This window comes from Epargyreus clarus, unplaced genomic scaffold (assembly GCF_041222505.1).
Source record: "Epargyreus clarus isolate Ecla_fem2 unplaced genomic scaffold, WU_Ecla_fem_2.2 ptg000014l, whole genome shotgun sequence".
Lineage (NCBI taxonomy): Eukaryota > Metazoa > Arthropoda > Insecta > Lepidoptera > Hesperiidae > Epargyreus > Epargyreus clarus.
Genome location: NW_027332222.1, coordinates 10,689,644 through 10,712,255, shown reverse-complemented (window position 1 = coordinate 10,712,255; position 22,612 = coordinate 10,689,644). Strand labels below are relative to the sequence as shown.

The following is a 22,612-nucleotide window of genomic DNA, read 5'->3' as shown; positions in this document are numbered from 1 at the left end:
CTGAATATCGATGTCCGATACAAAGTAGGTACGGGTACAGCCGAGCTCCTCAAATGGCTCAAATGCCATTCTCCATAGCTCCAAGCATGGTTGGCATTGCAAAGGTCAGATCGATTTAGACGGTTAACCTAGCTAGCCTCGTGTCCACCGCACGAAATTCTAAAATCCTTACTCCTTACTAATATTATAAATCTGAAAGTAACTCTGTCTGTCTGTCTGTCTGTCTGGTTGTCTTTCCTTCACGCCTAAACTACTGAACTGATTTTAATGAAATTTTGTACAAAGATAGACTGAGACCCGAGAACGGACATAGGATAGTTTTTATCTCGGAAATCCCACGGGAACTAGGGATGGCGATCTAAGATCTATTAATCGGAGAATCGATCTTTTGGACCAAAAATATCGATTATTTTAATCGATATTAGTAAGGATTCAATCGTAAACTATGCATTTGATCAAGTGATGATCTTTAGCAAAGTTGTTGTCCATGAGCCCACGAAGGTTCCAGAGTTGGTACGACCAATTTTCGCCAAATGGTGCCACTGTCGTTCCAATGAAGGTACGAATTTTCAGTTTTATGTATGTTAGTATGTTATATTATTTTCTTTTAAACGCGGGCGAAGCCGCGGGCAAAAACTAGTATCTAATATAGTCAAAGTGGGAGAACCATTATACTATGACTACCAGTTGTTGCGACTTAGTATGTGTAGACTGTTACAATAACAAAAATTCAATCCCTATTACATATACATAGGCGTTGAATTTCCGAAAAAAATTGATAGATGAGTACATCTATCAATTATTCCGAAAAAAATTAATCGAAAATAGTAATTTTTGGTAAGGAGAAAGTCAAATACTAATTGCCAGATATCTGAACTTTATTTCACTCCCTTACGGGTGGCATATCAAAAATCTTAATTGAGTACATACATCATAAAACAAACAATTTAACCAAATCCCATGGTTCTAATTTCACTAGTTTACACTCTGCGATCATTAGTCAAGTATACATTTACTTTTATATACATGGCGGTTACTACCCACATTTAGAATTTGACGCAATTATACCCACTACTAATCCTAATGGGCAATTTTTCATACGAATAAGTTTGTTAACGCGCTGCTAAATGGAGCATAAGTCATTATGCTACGAGCTATTGGCTCAATGCACCAAATAATGAGCCTAATAGCCTAATATTATTCGACATGACTTTACGTGCGATGTATTCTATGCTGTTGTTGGACCAAATGTTGGACCGAAATATTTGGGTACTAAATATGGTGCGTTTGTTTCATTCGTACATGCGTGGAATAGAGTAGTGTATATTGCCTTTTCATAAGATTGCATTATTTCTTTTCAAGTAAGTGTTTAAAATATTTATTTTTTCGTATTCTCTGAGATGGCATTCTACCAAACATTTAAGATGTCTATAATACAAAAAAATACGAAATCAACTCAGAAAAAAAGTTAACTTATCGTATCAGAAAAAATAAGCAGCGCTTCATTTGCAAATATCTTTTACCAGAGGGCTACATACATACACATAGAGATAGAAAGAATCGTTAAAATCCCGACATAAAATAGTAGAAGAAATCGTACATGAATTGTAAATATCACGACATAGAATAGTAGAAGAGAGATATAGAAGAAATCGTAAATGAATCGTAACAATCACGACATAGAATAGTAGAAGAGAGATATAGAAGAAATCGTAAATGAATCGTAACAATCACGACATAGAATAGTAGAAGAAAGATATAGAAGAAATCGTAAATGAATCGTAAATATCACGACATAGAATAGTAGAAGAGAGATATAGAAGAAATCGTAAATGAATCGTAAATATCACGACATAGAATAGTAGAAGAGAGATATAGAAGAAATCGTAAATGAATCGTAACAATCACGACATAGAATAGTAGAAGAAAGATATAGAAGAAATCGTAAATGAATCGTAAATATCACGACATAGAATAGTAGAAGAGAGATATAGAAGAAATCGTAAATGAATCGTAACAATCACGACATAGAATAGTAGAAGAAAGATATAGAAGAAATCGTAAATGAATCGTAAATATCACGACATAGAATAGTAGAAGAGAGATATAGAAGAAATCGTAAATGAATCGTAAATATCACGACATAGAATAGTAGAAGAGAGATATAGAAGAAATCGTAAATGAATCGTAACAATCACGACATAGAATAGTAGAAGAAAGATATAGAAGAAATCGTAAATGAATCGTAAATATCACGACATAGAATAGTAGAAGAGAGATATAGAAGAAATCGTAAATGAATCGTAAATATCACGACATAGAATAGTAGAAGAGAGATATAGAAGAAATCGTAAATGAATCGTAACAATCACGACATAGAATAGTAGAAGAAAGATATAGAAGAAATCGTAAATGAATCGTAAATATCACGACATAGAATAGTAGAAGAGAGATATAGAAGAAATCGTAAATGAATCGTAACAATCACGACATAGAATAGTAGAAGAGAGATATAGAAGAAATCGTAAATGAATCGTAACAATCACGACATAGAATAGTAGAAGAAAGATATAGAAGAAATCGTAAATGAATCGTAAATATCACGACATAGAATAGTAGAAGAGAGATATAGAAGAAATCGTAAATGAATCGTAAATATCACGACATAGAATAGTAGAAGAGAGATATAGAAGAAATCGTAAATGAATCGTAACAATCACGACATAGAATAGTAGAAGAAAGATATAGAAGAAATCGTAAATGAATCGTAAATATCACGACATAGAATAGTAGAAGAGAGATATAGAAGAAATCGTAAATGAATCGTAACAATCACGACATAGAATAGTAGAAGAAAGATATAGAAGAAATCGTAAATGAATCGTAACAATCACGACATAGAATAGTAGAAGAAAGATATAGAAGAAATCGTAAATGAATCGTAAATATCACGACATAGAATAGTAGAAGAGAGATATAGAAGAAATCGTAAATGAATCGTAAATATCACGACATAGAATAGTAGAAGAGAGATATAGAAGAAATCGTAAATGAATCGTAACAATCACGACATAGAATAGTAGAAGAAAGATATAGAAGAAATCGTAAATGAATCGTAAATATCACGACATAGAATAGTAGAAGAGAGATATAGAAGAAATCGTAAATGAATCGTAAATATCACGACATAGAATAGTAGAAGAGAGATATAGAAGAAATCGTAAATGAATCGTAAGTATCACGACATAGAATAGTAGAAGAGAGATATAGAAGAAATCGTAAATGAATCGTAAATATCACGACATAGAATAGTAGAAGAGAGATATAGAAGAAATCGTAAATGAATCGTAAGTATCACGACATAGAATAGTAGAAGAGAGATATAGAAGAAATCGTAAATGAATCGTAACAATCACGACATAGAATAGTAGAAGAAAGATATAGAAGAAATCGTAAATGAATCGTAAATATCACGACATACAATAGTAGAAGAGAGATATAGAAGAAATCGTAAATATCACGTAGGTATCCTCCTACACAGTGCATCGTCCAATTATAAACAGATAGTTCAACAGTTCGATTAGTTACCGACATAAGCCAACAATCCTATCCACTCACTGCACTCGAAATGATGTTGTACGCAGAACAAACAAATATAGAAACGGGTTTATTCAGTGAACTGGAATAAATCCGTTTCGATTTTGCAAGTCTAAGTTGAAACATCTTATATCTGTCTCTTCTGTACCATTTCTTCCATACCTTCAAAACAAAACAGATGTATTTGAAAGAGCTGTTATAAGGCAGTATCCAGAGCTATCGAAGACAAAGGAAAAAGGGTTCTACCAAAACAAAAAAACAGGTTATCTTCACCTCAAAAACAGGTCACATATATAAGATAACAAAAACATTATGCATTACATTGTCCCATTACCAAATTAAGGTACCAACACGAAAACTAAACGGTTATCAGAAACTTCACTTAAACAATTGAGTTAATAGCACGATAGAAAAAGGGGACAGCCGATTACTTATTAGTAATAAAACGTTTAATTACGATACGAATGTCGCCGAAGAAGGTTCATTAACCTCAGATCGACACTTCGGAATGGTCTCGAGGTATGTTTGAAAATCTGCAACAGTAAGCGCATTAGTTTCTATCAAATCCAAATTCAAAATAATGTGTGTTAATTTTTAGAGTATATAGTTTTATTTGACTGTATTGTCAAATCAAATCAATTTATTTGTGCATAAGATTAGAATAGCAAACGAGTCCACGTGATGGTGAATGGTCACCACCGCCTATAGACATCTGTATCCAACTCCATTTAGAACAGGAGTTCTATCTGAAAAGTTTACCGGGTTCCACAACCTTCAACCGAAACCAAGAACTGTAGAATATATATGTCGTGGATATCGATATCGTTGTTTAATAAGATTGCTAATGTTATTATCTTAGTAGCTGTAGCTCAGGTAAACGCCGTGACGTCACTTTTATTTAACAATGGTGTGCCATGCGGACAGAGTCGTATTCGAGAATGAGGGTAGTTTATCGTGAGACACGGACCCGGTCACATCTCCAGTGCGAAACTGCCGGTTTACCTAATTAACGCATTTGATCGCAATGGTTATTTTGCTATATACTTGACAGACTGACTATGATAACTTATTTTATTGTTACTGAGTTACTGACTGACGTGTCGCTTTGACGTCTTAAGCGTGTTTTCTCCGATATACATAATATGGCAGTGGTATTACATTCTCCCAGTTTTACAAATACTTTACAGATAACTCTATACCTACGCATAAAATGGACACCATGCCGGTTCGGCATGCAAAAGGTTCCTATTCCCGGGAGAATTGAAACTATTGAACGTGGGCTACACTTTATGGGCATTATCGAAATGATCACAGCGAGTGCATTCCCTACTGCGCATCGGAGCACACTGTCCCAACACGGTAAGGGCATTTTCATACGTACGACTTTTACCAAATTTGGACAATTTTGATAATTTCATTAAAATATGTACTACAGATATCAGTTACAGATATATCTTATAAATATACAAATGAAATATAATCTAGATATAATTCAAATATTTTTAATTATATGAAAGCAATATCATTCATAGATTATTTTGTCGACCACTCACTTAATTTTATTAATTTAACCAAATTAAGACGTACAAAATAAAAGTGACTAAAAGATAAGAAAAGATACGAAATAACAAGATTTGCTTTACTTCTTGTTCCGTGCATTAACGTTTGTAAATCGCACCTAAATTGTTATTGAAATCAAACTTTTACTAATACGTAATCATTTACTTCACACGTCAATCGTCTATACATGCCCTTACTCAAACCGGGAGCATCAACAATTTATTTTCCATTCATTCTGTAACAATAAATTCGCTTTTTAAAATTTAACGCACCGTAACTCTATACAATACCCGGTAATGGCTTAGTTAGCAGTCGTAGAATATATATTATCTAATCATTATGTTTCTTGGTTACAACACTATTGAAAAGCGCATCAATGCTCATTGTGTTTCCGTTTTTAAAAGAACTTAACAATCGTTAATTGTTAGATGTTAACACAATTGTCACATTAGTTTTTATAGACTTTTAGGGTTATGTAGTGACAAAAAACAGAACCCATATAATTTACTATATATCTGTCGGTCTGTCCGTCTGTACGTTTTTTGATCCGTTCATCCATCGGTCCTTCCATTTGCCCGTCCGTCTGTCTGTGACCACATACGGCCGTCTGTCCCCCTCTCCGTTTGTTACAACTTTTACCTGCAGTGCACTGGCAAAAAGCTAGTATCGTCGTAAAAATTACAAACATCGAAATTAGTTCTATAAAAGTATTTAAATTTTTAGATCTCTCAAAATATCTACGCATATGTATAAAGGAGGTCATATTAGTCATAGTATACAAAATATACCACCTAAACAAAACTACTTTCGAATATGTATTTTTAAACCAACAACAATAAAGGCAGCGCGAAAACCCTAGGGACAAAACAATTTCATAATGCAGTGGAGTCGTGCTCACAAGAATTACACCTCCTAGAACGAGAAATTGCGATAAGTGACGGTATAAATGGGTCTCCATAATTCATGAGATTCACCTAACACGGGCTATATAGTACACCGAGCCTACTACATTGATATAAACTAAAGATAGATTACTAGCGGGGCAAGACTTGAAACATATAAAATACACCAATTGGTATACGTCCACACCAGTCGCTTTCGCGCGTCGTAGTAATTGACACGTGTGTCACTGGACTGGTTAAACGCCATTATTTTAGTCTTCTAAGACTCAAAATGCCTTCATGTGCATTGCATAAATGTACACATTATGGAAAAAAATGCACAAGCTTCATGGACTCACACATCACAAGTAAATGAGGAGAAATTATTATATTTTGGATAATTTTTTCGTGTTTTGTCCGCCATGATTACGTAACTGACAAGAAAGAGACAACGTATTCCTACCACAAGTAAATTGAAAGAGACTCAAAATTAACATCGATATTTACGTCTGAATTATTGAAACGCATTATCAAACACTAGATGTCTTTTTTATCATATTGTTCCAATATTTTATAAGGGACAGAGCTATCTGTCCCTTATAAAATATTTTTCTATGTGTTAATATGTAAGTAAAATGAAAAATGTGCACGCGTGTACCAATGCGATTGCGGTTCGCTCACTTTTTTGTGTTGTTTAGTAGGCAGGTAACATATCTATAGTTTTAAATATCATTGGCCTACTACATAATGACAATGGATAAATCGCTTGAAAGGATCTGGGGCTCGTGAGATGTCAAATGTCATTCGTGAGGGTAAATCTAGATCTGTGTGTGATTCAGCAGTGTCTTGTGGTTAAATTTAGGCTCGGTTTCACTCCGGTGACATCACTGGCCCGTAACCAGAATCTGTTTTCTTAATAATGAGATTTCAAAGTAAGCGTCACTCCTTGTGGTCGGTCGCTAACGTGTTTACATTATGATGAATGAAGACTTTCGCAAAACTTGTCAAAACAAATAAAGGATTTAAGTATTCTTTAACAAACTGATTGGCATTCGATAACAAAGGAAGCTTTTGTACTTGTCGTACAATTTGTTGTTCGTAAGAGACTTTAATCTTTGCATTATAGGTACCTATATCCTCAAAATAAGCATAAAACAAATAATTTACGAATTTTAATTTAAGTCCTCTCAGCGAATTCAAAATAATATCTATACCCGAAGCGTAAGCTTATTTACACGGTACGAAACGATAAAAGCGGATATTTACATATTTTTTTCTTTCGATGCTAAGCGAACTTGAAATAAAAAATGACTTTAACGGTAAGAAGATATTTTAACATTTAAATCTTTAAGTTCCAAATAAAAATAAAATACTTTACACTTTAAATAGGGATGCAAGCTAACAATCCAGCGTGTAGGAACTTGTCTCCTCAAATAAACTGGTAGAAAAAAATCTAAATGTCTTGTTGGAATAAATTTTTCGTTATTATTTTAACTAGTTTATAAACTAGTTCTTATTTGATTTCCTGAACGTCAATCCGCTATTCGAAATCAACATTCCTTTGTTTATTGATAAGAATGAGATGACAGATAGACGGCAGCCCACAAGATATAAGGAAGGCAATAAATAAGCGCAGTTCGAACCACGGGATACGACAACAATTTAGCAATACCGCGGTCTAAAACCGCGTACATATAGACGTATTTCGTTAGTACTGGTTCCGCAAGTTACGATAATTTTAGTGTCTTGTTTAACAAAGGTTAATAAACTTATTGGCATCTGACATGTTTAAGACTTTCATGGTAATAAAGACACATTTTTGAAAGGTTATAGGTATACCTTACAATTTATGAGCTAACGCAAATAATGAACTAACACTACTAATTGAAAATATTGTTATTTACAATAGCTAGAACGAGAGATACAATCATTGACCTAGTAAGCCTTGCTGGACACAGTTCGCCTCATAGAAAAATAAGAAAACTTCACGCAGGTTTTTGAAAATATTGTACAAAATTCAAGCATTCTGAAACATGTAATTCCTTACAATACTTCCTAGGTATTCTTAAACATGTGAATGTTTTACTTGATGATAATTGATAAAAATGCTTCCTTAACTTAACAACCAGATTTACCACACCTAACGCGTGTCGCCGTAAACGTGCCCCAAGTTTAATAAAGATGGTGTAAGCTCCTTTGAGTAGTGTCAGCTGCCTACGGGTAGAGAGTTTTTTGAGAATAACATTCTATTCATTTGTGTTTTTGAGGCAAATAAGATTGAGGTAAGACAAATAATAATAAAGTGTACGCTATTATTAATCCCGAAAAAAATGTACAAATTCCAAACAAGTTAAACAGTGCATTCTTCTAGGAACTATTACAAATAGCACTATTAACCAAAATAGTCCATGTAAAATACTTAAGCTAAGAGGACCACATATAATCATTGACTTAGCAAAGCCTGCTAAACAGAGATCCCCGCCAAATGACCATCTATGACTCTCCAACAAATAAGAAAACTTCGGACATGTTTGAAAACTTTTTAGAAAAATCAAGCATTCTGACTAACTGAATACTTCCTAGGCATTCTTAAGCATTCGAAATGTCCTACAACGCTTCCCTAACCCTAACAACACTAGATTTACCACACCTAACGCGTGTCGCCGTAAACGTGCCCCAAGTTTAATAAAGATGGTGTAAGCTCCTTTGAGTAGTGTCAGCCGCCTACGGGTAGAGAATTGCCTTTCGTGGAAGCCGCCTGACAAGCCAGTACATAGGCGCACGTTCTATGTTAATTTATGCATGAAGCTCGATACAGGATTAGATATTGCTTCGGGCAGCTGAGCTACCGTCTTGAGAAATGGTGAAGAAATATGTAATTCGATTTGTACGGAAATATTAAAATGTCAAGGATCAAATGATGTATCCTGATGATGCTATGTTTTGGTATGGTAGTTGTATTTTTAGTATTAATGTTTATCCTTTGCATGTGTGTCGGTTCTACATAGCAGAGACAGCAGTGCATGCTATACGTTTGAATACATATATGAATACCATCCATGATTGTTTTCATCGGATTTAATTTATCAACATGGATCTTCGTCAAATAACTCCTAATTATTAATAGTAGAATACTTTTATAAATTATTGTTAATTTTTCGGTTGATTGTTGAACACAATTAATATTAAATTAATTGTGAGAAGTAACATTATAAATAGGTCCTCATTTTCTTTCACCGCAATAATAGACATTGTACTGGGTGTACAATTATGTGTTGGATCTACTCGTAGCTAGCTAGACTTGTATCATTAGATGATACAAGTCGTGTAATTGCCAATTTAGTTAAAAGCCGGCGAGGTGGACGACTCCTTTACAAAATGTCCATATGACAGTGATCACTTTCCATCACATAGGCTAGTTAAGTACAGCAAAGTTAAGCTAGAAAAATATTATAAAACATAAACCCAATTGCTTAAAAAAATCACTGCCACAATTTAGACGAATCTCACCATTAATCCGTTTGAGCGTGCCGAAAAAAATATACATACATATATTTATGTATAGGTACGCTCAAAAAATATTCGAAAAAGAATTAGCATTGGAAGATAAACATTAGCAGGTGGGTAAAAGTATAGCGATAATACCACCGCAAACGAATCACACACACAGCTTCATTCCAAATGGTAAACCATTATATGCATAAATCACCACACTACTAACCCGTTCATAATCTTAATAAAATAATGGCGAGCACAAGCGTCCGATTTGGCTTGAATATGTCATGGTAAATAATAGCAGGGAACTAAGATTTGTCGTTTATAGCGATTGAGAGCGAGATCATAATATACGCGGTTATTGCGTACACCACAGATTCAAGAGAAAACAACAGATAGATCGCAAGTATTAGGAGACAGATAGCTACTGACTAAAGAGACGTGTGCTGATAAAACAAAACTATGTTTTAACTAATTTAATAAAATATTAGAGCTCTTGTATTATGTTACTTACATCTCTAATATTTTAATTATATTATTTAAACACCGAATTGAACATTACAGGATGCCACACTACCAGGTAGACGGATGAAATGCAGAGGACTGCTCAGGACCAATCAGTCATACAGATTAGGTAGAGAGGCTTATATCCAGCAGTGGACTTTCGTAGGCTGATAGATAAAGGGATGACCCAAAGTCTTCGTCTTTAACATAATGATATGAATGATATGAATATGTAAACATGTACGTTTACATATTCATATCATTCAATCGTACCTACTTGCTTTTTATCAAGACCGACGCGTTCTATCTACCTATTCTACAATCTATAGCAATCACAATAACCAGAAGTACAGCCCTGTGTTTTGAGGAAGAAATTCTAGCCATAAACCAGTCAAGTCCAAGGTAACTGCTTGTTTGAGACGACAGATTTATGCCGCACCCTCGTTTAAGCTAAGTATAATAATACAGAAGGCATTTGAATCTGCACTGAACCTTGTTATTTTCATTCTGTTTTATCACCAGCTATAATTTCGAAAATACATTCAGTTAATTTTTACGACGTACGGTGTGGTATTATCTCTCGATCTTCACATCGGACTACTTTGTATAAAGTTTCGGGCCCGATTCGGGGAAAAACAGATATATTAGTATAACTGAATTTAGATTATTGTGGACCTGCGTGTTTATGTAGGTACTTTATTAGTGTCAATAAAAATATACAACGTAAAATGTTGCTACCTCTGATAAATCGTTGCCTGAATTGAATTGTTCAGTTTACATGTACGGAGGCACCTCTGTATACTGGAACGCAGCAGTGCAACATTACATCTGTGATCAATTTGTGGCTTATATGCTAGTCTATACAATGTACCCCCTTTCAATCATGTCCCACGTTAATTCACGGCCACGCAGAATATTCAATAAGTAATTTCAATGTAAATAAAGTCCTAAATATTATAACAGATACTTGAAACCAACGCCGTCCACGCCATCATAACAATCTTTGTATTACCGACAAATTCACTAAATATTCTAACACCAGTATACCAAATCGCCCATTATTATAAAATAACGCATGCGATCATATTTCGCGTTTATGATGATTCAACGCATCCGAAGTGTTGGCATAAAAGCAAATTAATTAAGCCGGTACAATGCGCGGCAGTAAACAGGGCGTTTGTTTGTGCAACAGGGAGGCGTGAGGGAAACGGACCGAAATAGAAGCAAGTCATAGGAGATCGCTGGTTGTGGGAACTTTGGACACGTTGCACGCAGTCATTTTTTTATATAATATAGAAGTAGCAGACAAGCATGCAGTTAACCTGATGGTAAGTGGCTACTGCCGCCCATGGACATCAGTAATCAACCCAAGATAGGATTAGATATTCCTACCTAAGGTCGGCTACTGATGCGCCGCTACCCCTGGAACGCCTCGGCAAAAGTCTGGCTGCCTTACCACACCCTTCAAACCGGAACACAGCAGCGTATAACACTGCTGTTATTAAGTAGAAATAGGTGTGGCGGTGGTTCCGCCGGAGTCGAACCACAAAGGGTTCTACCACCTTCAATTCATGAGTTCTGAGTGTAGCTTACTTGGTAGAGAGAAGAATCTACAGTCTACGCATATACGCAAAGAATTACTTTGATTAGCTCTATTGTGATCCAAAATGGAATGGGGAATGTGACGTAAATTTTGCGAGTACTAAACAGGCATTCATGGTCGAAGGATATCCAAGTTTTGTTGAATTAAATGACAGTATTAATTAAGACTTTTGTTAAATAACAAAATTCTTTCAGAAATTCAATAGTAGTTGAATTGTTCTTTACTTCCGTTTCCTAAAAGTCGCCCATGTTAAAATGAGTTACGTTTTGCTACCATACAATTACTTATAATTTCAGTGGAGTTTTTTGAAATCAAAAACAGACAAATGTGTATAGGAACTTGTAAAATATTAAACAAACATTTTCTGTTTGTCAATTTTGGAAAGTGGATTTTAGTAATGACCTTTCATATTTAACTCATGGTACAAGTAACAACTTGCAAACATTACAAATAATATCATTAAAAAATAATTTACAACATTCGTTATTTCTTTGTTTTTGTTAAGTAAATAAATAAGGTAAGAATTCCAGTTATTCTGCCGCCTTTAACTTGTGGCAAGCGTTGCAAAGCGAAATCCTCTTTCATTATCCCAGTTCCGTTAGCAGTGTTATAAAGTCCTTTGTGTGAAATTCCAATTGGGAAAAAATTCGCACTGTCACCACTCTCTATGTGGGAAAATTTCCTTTCCACACCATGCCCCATAAATCACCCATATTGATTTTAAATATTTATTCTCAAAAATTGCAATCAAAAATTGCATTAAAATTTTTATGTGGAGTATTGACATGTAAAATGTTTATGCAAAAAGTCGTTTAAATGAAGTATGAAGTATTGAACTTTATTGTAATAACTTCTTAATAATTAGTATATACCTATAATAAACTTGAATATTGATGTTTGTTGTTTATAAATAATAATAACAGTTAGAAAACTAATAAACAAGTTAATGAAGAACTTTCATATGCACCTCCTAGCTTTTATGATCTGATCAGAACATTGCAATCGTTGTAAAAAGCATTTGATTGTTATATTTTTATATCCCGCTTGGCTTGTCCTCTTTCCAAAATTGAGTTGAAGGCAACTGCGGGTCAGTAACCTGTGTTAGATGTTTTTAAACCGCCCCTAAGACCTCTGACAAAGTTTAACGACTGCCATTCAATGATAAGCGAAACAAAGAGCCTAATCTGTCGTCAAAAGCATGAAAAAGCCACAGCTCGGTGTCATATCCATCTACCGGCCGTGCCCGACATGGCCTAACTTTGTAAATCAGTTATGATCTAATCAATCCGCGGAGCTATCTATGCAAATTTTGTACTTCTAGCATGTCGTCCTAACCTATTACTGTACCACTGTTGGGCGCGGAAATCCTCCCAGTGATATGATTTAAGGCCATTTTCTACCGCGCTTTCCAATTTGAATTGGTAGACTTCACACAACTTTTTTAAAGAACTTTCAGTTGTGTACGTTTTTTCGCGATGTTTTTCTTCATCGTCATCCGTAGTGTTATTTAATTTCTAAAACGCACATATTTTTCAAAATTAGAGGTGCGTGGGATTTGAACTTCAATCACTAGGTCATTGCTTCACATTTAGCAGGTGTAACTTAAATTCTGCGTTGTTCCTTTAAAATCTCTATCTTAACATTTCACCCAATGATAACCTTGAATAAAGTTTAAAGGATACTGGAAAACCATTAAAAATTTCTGCAATATTTACATTTTTGTACAACACGGATGGAGTTACGGACGAAAGTTAGTCACGTAAAACTTAAATTGAACGAGAAATTAATTGAAAAGGAAGTTTGGCGATAACCTAAAACTTTTGTACAAAAAGTTCGACACTTACACGACTCGCTGTCTGCACGTTTCATTAAAGGAAAAAGGTTGAAAAAATAGAAAGGGATCTAAAAGGTTCACCAAAAATGACTCACGCGTCTAAGTGGAAGTTTGAGGTTCCAAAGACAATGCCGAAATTGTGTGTGAGGATCACAGCTGTGAATTACACAGCAGTAATAGTCGGCCAAGTGCGAGTCGCACCTCTGCACACTGAGGGTTCCGTACAAATAAATTTTATAGAAATTCTATAGAAGATATGCATTGTAAACATTGAAAGTACTTATCTACTTCGGTTCAGTAGATAATCCGAATAACGCCGAAAAATATGGAACCAAATTTATATTTTATTTTTAATATTTTCTGTCATAGCGGCCATAGTATTACACAGTTTGTAAAAAAATCAAGTGTCTATTTATCATTGTTTAAAAACAGCCCTGTGACAGACGGGCACACCGCGGAAGCTTGGTAATAGGAGTCCTGTTTCTATTCTTTGCGCACGGAACCCTATACAGTTTAATGTCCAAATGGATTTGACAAAATCCGGAAAGCGACGTTTCCCATACATTTTCATTAGGCGAATCCGTACCTGTGCTGGAACTGCGGACTCACGACACTAAGTCAGATTTATCACTCACTCCCCTCTGCTTTTTGACCCTCGAGCAAGACGAAGCTAAATTTTTATGCGTTTCTCAAATGGAATATTTGAATTTTGCAAGCTTTTATTGGAATACTCTGGCTTTACTGAATAGATCAACTTGCCATTTGACATGAAGCTATTCTATTCTATCGAGTCAAAATTTTATTATTTAGCGCTTTTGCAGTTAGATCGAAATTCAGTATCTCATAGCAATTTTTTGTTTTAATATTGTTTATCAGAAATTGTAAACCTGCATGCATTACAAACAACTACTATTTATTAATCTGTGGTACAACCGATGTCAAATGGTCACTGACGCCCATTAATATAAGAAAGAAATACCAAGAATTAGAATTTACTTTCAATTTCCTATAATAAATTAAAAAGAACTCAATTTAAAAGAAATCGCTCGTTTCGTACAATATTTGGGCATTTCTTACCTCTATTTACGACGACTTTCATTGACAAAGAGTTAACAGTTTGACGGCTAAACCCTGCTGAATAACTTCAAGTCCGTCCAAAAAATAATGTGTCAATCTTCAGATCGTAAAATCTATATTCATGACTGTGAGAGAGAACATTCAAACAGACCAAAAACTCCGTTTACGGTTGCTTGACACTACTCACACTACTTCAAGAAAGAATTAGGAGTAGTAAAGAAGCAACCAACACAATCAAACAACGGAGATTCTTAAATATGAACGTTGCGTTAATCACAGCTGTATTTTGTAAAAACCGGAGAAAAATGATAATGCCATAATGTTCGCTTAAGTACTCATTCGAAATGGCCAAAAGGGGTCTCAGTTTTCAACTGCTATGGGTGTTATCGATTATTTCGTGTGAACTATTGTTATGCCAGAGACGGGGGCGCAGAATCTTTGGGGTGGCAGCCCTCCCTCTCTCGACAAACGAAACTGAACTAGCAAACATGTTCCCTATATTTAACTCAGTTTTTTGTTTATGCTCAAACGTCATAAACTCGATGGTAACCTTGTTTCTTTGTTTGGGTGACTATAAAAAAGAAGTTACGCGGTTTAGAAGATATCGGAGCCCTCGTAAAAATCGCATGTTACTGTATCTTTAAGTATGTGTTTATTTTTAGAATAAAACTTTTGGTCTCGTTTTACATATATTTTGTATGAATGACAATATTGCTGTAGTAGAACACTCCCAACACTTGGTAGACTTGGCCTAAACTTTAGTTATCAAATAGCGATAACTTTCAAACACCACTTTACGTACTCTACGGGTTTCTGTGTCCGAAGTAAATTAAAATCGTTTCATTTACATCGATTTCAATTTATAAACACAATGTGATGTTTTGTAATTAACACGCGTTTTTTATTTCCTTATTAACATATACGAATATATACGAAACTGTTTTTGCAACGATATTACTATAACGTATCAACAAATTGAGTTATACTATTGTTTTATAATCGAAATTCCCGCAAAAGAAGTGGTGCGAAAATAATGTCGGTCGTTTGTGCAAAAATAACACATAACGATGCGAGTTTACTGGGAATATCCTTTGTTTCATGCTGCACATAATCCTTTGTTTCCTACCTTTTCTGGAAATACCTACAACAGATATTTTCCGCTGTATCTGACGACCATTAACAACAAAAGGCTAGTGGGTCGTTTGAAACTGCTGCTTCCGAACTGCTGCTGCAGTGATTGTATAGATAAAAGCATTTTATTTTTAGATAACTCTCCACAAAGCTCTCAAACGTTAGTCAAATCTCCTATCATTAACTTGGCTAGCGTGTCACATTATATCTTAAACACTATTTATCCAAGAAGACAAGTCCAATAGAGACACAGTAAATCGGTTGATCTAATCTAATAGAAACAGTAAACGAGTTTGCAGCCCACCTGATCTTAAGCAGTCACCGCCCATACATTTATGTAACAAACTGTAACAAGATCAAGAAATCCTACAGGATTTCGATCACAGATGCTTTAATAAGACTAAAATGGAAATCATAGAAAATTTTACAGGTGGTAAAACCAGTATGGTAAGACCGATTTGTATGTAGAATCCCTTTTTTGTATAGAGTTAGTTACTTATGTACATGATCGGCAGTGACAACGTACCATCGACTGCCTGCCTTCTCGTCTCGTTCCTAAATGTCATATAAAATCAATTTATCATAAATGATGATTATGTTAGTTAGTAGCTCCTGAAAATTTTGAACTGTCACCAATGATACGAGTAACTGTGACCTATTGCTTAACATGTCCTCCGAAACACGCAAACACCCACCAAAATTGCCTTTAATAAAGGTAAAATATGAATGGTTGATATTAGTCTGCTGGGAAATGATTTGCATTTGAACTAAAGTTGCGTTGGAAATTCAAAAACTACACCTGCAACACAGTTCATGAAATGAGTTTCACGTACCTACACAGTTTAAACTACCTGCAGTGCTAGTGCTACCTAGTACCTACATTAAAATGTGTTGCATATTTTGTGAAATTGTACGAGTATAAATTAGGCTTATTCAATTTAATAGCTGTAAAATAAATGTGAGCTTATATTTTCATTACATATCATTAGTTGAAAGCTCGCAATTTTATGCAAATTTCTACATTATCTTTTTTAGATGTCCAAATTATGTTAAATAAGAATTGATAGTGAATAATATTCAATATGTTATCATTTTTTTAAATATGAAATTATTAATAGATACACAATACCATAAAGTATTATGTTAGGAAATTTATAGAACACTAGCTGACCCGGCAAACTTTGTACCGCCTCAAAAACTATTTATCAAATATATTTCAAATAAAATATAACCTATGTTACTCGTAAATAATGTAGCTTTCGAATGGTGAAAGAATTTTTAAAATCGGTCCAGTAGTTTGTGAGCCTATTCATTACAACCTAACAAACAAACAAAGTTTTCCTCTTTATAATATTAGTGTAGACAAGATGGTTCTTCATTATTTGCTTGCAATTGAAAAAATACCGGTATGTTCGTAACTCACATTCCACTCATTAACGCTCAAAAATCCAGATAGGCGTGACGTTACAAAATTGCGAGGCGTTCAACATTAATCCCCGCAGTAAAGAGGCGATACAGGTATTTGAAAAATAAACCGGCGATAAAGCTGCCTGTAAAATAAGCACAACACTCATTTAGAAATTCATTCCCTGTTGCATTGCAGTGGACTGCAGTGCATTCGTACGCCCACGTCGCACCAAAACAGGTTTCGCTCAATAAACGTATATCCAAAGCTGTTTAACATACTAACGATTTCTTGAAATCACAAATTCCAATCGACGCCTTCCTTATAGAGTGCGAACAACATTTAAACAATTCAAAATTGATTTAGTAACTTGACTATACGTAAATACCTTGTGAAATAATGGATATAAAGTATATTGCTTGAAACAAATGTTTTTGTTACCCGATTACGGAAGGTAATGTTGACATGCCCTCCAGTCGTTTGGCTTGAGAATTTTGTATGTTAAGTGGCGTGAGGTGAGAATTCGTCTAAATTATGGAATTAACATAGGCTGTAAATTTAAGCACTTAGGTTTATTTATTTATTTACATGCCAACAGCAACACGCACAGTACGTTATATAGTACTTAGAAGTACACTACTTCTAAGTACTATATAACGTAGTACTAATAATAGTACTAATAGTAGTACTAATAATAAGGCTCGTATGAGTGCCAATTATAGGCATGAACAACGTTTATATATTAGTTTATATTTTTAATTTGTATGAAACAAATCGAACCACACGCAACCATTATAATGGTTTTGTTTTTAAAAACTAATTACCAATTATTGTTGCAATTAATTGCCTCGAAAAAATATGAATCTAGTAGATATTTAATAACTCCAAAAATTTAATTCACATTAATAAAAATATCAATCAACACAGAAATAAATCCTCAATTATTTTTCTTTGAAAATAAACTTTAGTCATAAAGTTCTCATTAGACAGTCCACTTCAACACTTCCCCGAGTTCCTCGAAGCTTAACCTTTCATACAAACAAGTGGATATTTCCTTTTTCTTTACTCAGAAGAGATAGCGATGACAAGTAGCGGAGATAGAACCGTGACACGTGTATATCAACGACCTATTAGCGCTAATCGGAATGTGTGACGGGAGGCATATGGCTTGTAATGAGATAATGTTGAGAAGTAACTCTCATTGTGGCAAGTTATCATTATCTACCAATTAATGTCTGGACGTTGGGACATATAATTCACTGTGATCTGATCCTCAATTCACAATTATCAGGTTGGAAAGCTTTACACGTTTGGAGTATTATAAAAACTTATCATTTTAATACTTTGCGATGTTTCATCGTTTGTAGGTAATGTTTTAATAGTTTTAGAAAGAAATAAAAAGAGCGTTTGAATGTCACTTAAAAGTTCCGTATTAAATATAAAAGGTATATTTATGCAAGTCTACGAGATTAAAAAAAAAATAGTACATTTTCCTTTCTAAAGTAAAAACTACTGTCTTTAAATAGAGCATTACGCTTGCTTCAAAGTTTATTATTAGTGGTATACTTTAGAATGAGAGAGAGTTTCTACTGTTTCAGAATCAGATCTTGTATTAGAAAAACTTTGAAACATAGTTATAAAGGTAGTTACTTGTATTTTACTAAATTTACTTCGTTACTATTGTTTTTATCTAGTAATTGTCCTTAAAGTTTAGAACAACCTCGATCACATAACAGGAAGTAACCACTTGTGGGCAACCAAGAATTTGCATGAAACTATTGTATTGCAATCCAATGCTATCTCATTATTCATACAAAAAATGTGAAGAGCAATATAATCTTTATTCGAAAATATCTATAAATATGTCAGTTTGTTATTATGTTAATCAAAATGTTCAATATCTGTAAACTAACTTCAAATTTAAAGTCTAATTTATACCTATCTTATAGCATAGACTTATTTAGCTTATACAACCTATTATAAGCTTACTTCCACATAACGGAGAAGACAAGCGAACAAAATGAAATACCTACATTCCTACTTTCTTATGTTCCCAAGATAAACGAATACTCCACTTTCCTAGCAAAAAGAAATCGTGAAATGAAGATATAACTAAAATTTTACGACCTAGGTGCAATGCTGTACAAGAATTGAGATTTTCTATTAGCGAAAGGCTTACTTATAGTCACGACCTGAGATTGTAATCTTACACCAGAGTCGGTTGCCCGCTACTCTGTTGTTCAAGCGAATTTACGGCATTAGCGGACTAGCTACTTTTCGAAACGGCGATTCGCGATTTAGCGATTACATTGCGGTTGACTTACTATAAGTATTCGGTCGCGATATCGTTTAGATTTTTTTATACTATAGGATTAAAAAAACAAACATGTAGTCCACATGATGGTAAGTGGCTAATGCCGCCCATAGACATCTGTAATCAACCCTAGATAGGATTAGATTCCTGCTTGAGCTCAGCTACCGTTATCTCTAAGGACTAAGTTGGAATGCCTCAGAAGAGTATGACTCTCTTACCACACCCTTCAAATCAGTACACAGCAGTGTGTAACACTGTTACACACACTTAGATAGTGCTGCTGTGATTAGGCAAAATAGGTGTGGCGGTGGTGCCGCCGGAGTGTTCGATTCCGTGGTACTGCCACCTTTGCCGTTTGTATCGCGTTTCTAAGTTTGCGTTCAATAGCTGCATTGAGCGTCCAAAAGTAACTACGACCGGAGCTCAACCATGTACAGGTTGTAGAGTTCGATCGCTGCATCTAGCTTTCGAAAAGCAGCGAAATGGTAGATCGCCAATGCTAAAAGTAGCATGTCTGCTGGAGCCCTTATCGCCAAACTTGTCAACCGTGTGAAATATTGCTAGCTGGCAATGATTAAATACTACTGACAGAACATTTATGTACCTTAGAATAGATAAACATCGTCTGAATATAAAATATCATTACATCTGCATAGAAGCAAATGACTTGGACACGACCGGATCATTCTTGTTATGATAAATGATTTATTGTTGATGATAAACTTTGATAAATAATCCTATGACAACGGTTTGATATACCGACTGAAACCGAAATTGTGTCAAGTTATTTATTAAGGAAGTCTATTTTAAATAAACGCTATTCCTTATTACTATACTATTTAAGAGAAATTCTTTAAAATGTTAATTGCTTGTATTCCTATGAATAGCTTAGAAGTTTTATAATGTAAAATAATTATTAGCTCATTTATATATTTGTCAGTGGTCACTGCCACCCATGGTAGTTACTACAAATAGAAAAAACTTATGTCATTGATGACTTCTTACCACTAAGTAGAAAATTGAAGCGATCATGACACTGGTTGTTGTTCGGTACGAAGTTCATATCAGAAAAATGCGAAACCCAATATATCTTTGTACCAACATCGCCGCTCTCAGAGTACGAAGAGTTGTACCTACTCCGCAACTTTTTAGTCCTACAAAAACCGTCCTAAACTTGGCCGATAAATAAGCACCATTAACAAAACTTATCAAAACATAACTGCAAATTACTCGACCATTAAGCGTACTGTTCTTTCACATACACATCTGCACGCCTGCACTGGTAATTTGATTTTCAATTAAAAGCAGCAATTACGTGAGCAATTAAGTTTTAATGAATGATGTTATTTATCCGCGAGGAGTCAGTGTCGCCTTGTAGGCGTGAGGCAGGACGAGATAACCGGCTCTCGGGCCGTTTCGTGCAATAAGTAAAACACGAGCTCCGTACATGTAGGTGTGTGCACCGCCTATTTTGTAAGCTATAGAATAAAGGTAAATTCTGTCCGTGATTTCGAAGTAACTGCCGATTTGTAAACTTAGAATTATGCTCTTATTTTATTAAAATGTTTGTAAATCGCGTCTAGTAAGTGTTCTTCCGTAAGTCGCTTGTCCGTCCGTTCGTATTTCTATTCGTCTATTCTTCCGTCCGTTTCTACGTCCGTCCGTCATTCCACTTTCCGTTCGCCCAGTCTTCCTTCATCTGTCCGTGTCCATCCATTATATTTTACCACATTACTTTTACATTTTTTAAATCCCTATAACATTTAACTTATACGACTGGAAAATACACACCGCGCTCGTAGGCGTAAGTTAAGACAAGAGTACTGGAATTCAGCGTATTGCAATAAGTAAAACGCAAATCTTGTGCAGACACCTCGGGATATTGCGAATACTGTGCTCCATTAACAAGTAACGAGTGCGACTTCGCTTGCGGCAAGTTACAATGTAAATGTAACAACGAAACTGTTGAATGATTGGATGTGTCATATTTAACAGATACTATACCTAATAATAATAATAATCGAAGACTTATTTAACAAATAGAGTGATAAATATGCACTTGTTATAAACATGAAAAATAAATTAAATTAATACAGATTCACAAAATGTAAGTATTTTGTAACAATAAATTTAAATTAATCGCTTGCGCTCCAGAACGAAAAAAAAACAAAAGTTATTTCCAGACTTCGATAAGCAGCAAACTATTCCCAGTGCAATATATTAAGTTTAATGAATAATATTCATAATTTATTCACAAGAGCAGTGTTGTAGGCGTGAGGTTGGCGAGATAACTGATTGCGTGTGCTGTGCAAAATGCAAAACTTGTACAGGAATAGCTCGATACGTATCGCCAGTATTGCGAATAAATTGCATAAGAGATTTCGCGGCAGACGAGGAAATAACAACGGCTGAGATCAATTAGAGGATTTGAAGATGGTTGTACGTAAAAAGTTCTTATTAAAGATTTTGGAGATATGGGTTACTTGAGATATCGTCCAAAAAAGAAAATAATCATTTAAGGGAACCTATGTACTAGTGAATTCATGTTCATTCAATTAACAAATTAGTATTTTATCTCTTTTAATAATCAATCTAAAAAGTCATTACTTGGGATAGCAGCTGCTAACCATCGATTAACTAAAATTAAATCAATGCCCAAGTGGAGATGCGAGTAGGTAAACATCATGTCTTTAACAAACTTTGAAAACTTAAAAGCACATGTCTTTACAATAGTTTTTTCATAAAGTTCTACGAGTAATAGAGCATGCAATCTATCTGATGGTAAGTAGTCAGTGCCGCCTATGAATTTCATATAATCTACCACAAGTAGGACCGGACTCCTACCTTAAAACCGGCCAAAGATGCATGCTACCCGTTATTAGTCCAAGTTGGCATGTCTCACTGTCAATATTTATTTATACGACAAAAAACTGACACCGATTTATGATCGGAACTTTAAATCAGCTAGCGTCAGATAATTTTACAACGGAACAAATAGATAAGCAACAACTGTGTAAACAGCATTATCGCTAATGAGATCTGTTGTATGCGAAATTAAACATTGGAAACTATAATTAACTCTGTTCTAAACTAATTTGTTTCGTTGAATGAATACTAAAAATACAAAGCTGTTTACGTACTAACTGTTTGCGTGAGCGCTCAGTCGTTTGATATAAAAAGATGTGTCCTAGAAATAGGACTTGAAAAGATT

At 34.6% G+C, this 22,612-nt stretch overlaps 1 protein-coding gene across 8 annotated transcripts in view; it reads right to left on the bottom strand.

Moving 5' to 3' along the window:
• The window catches only part of sick (sickie), a 306,579-nt gene that overhangs the window by 126,401 nt on the left and 157,566 nt on the right, over positions 1-22,612 (bottom strand). The gene's annotated exons all lie outside the window — the stretch shown is intronic.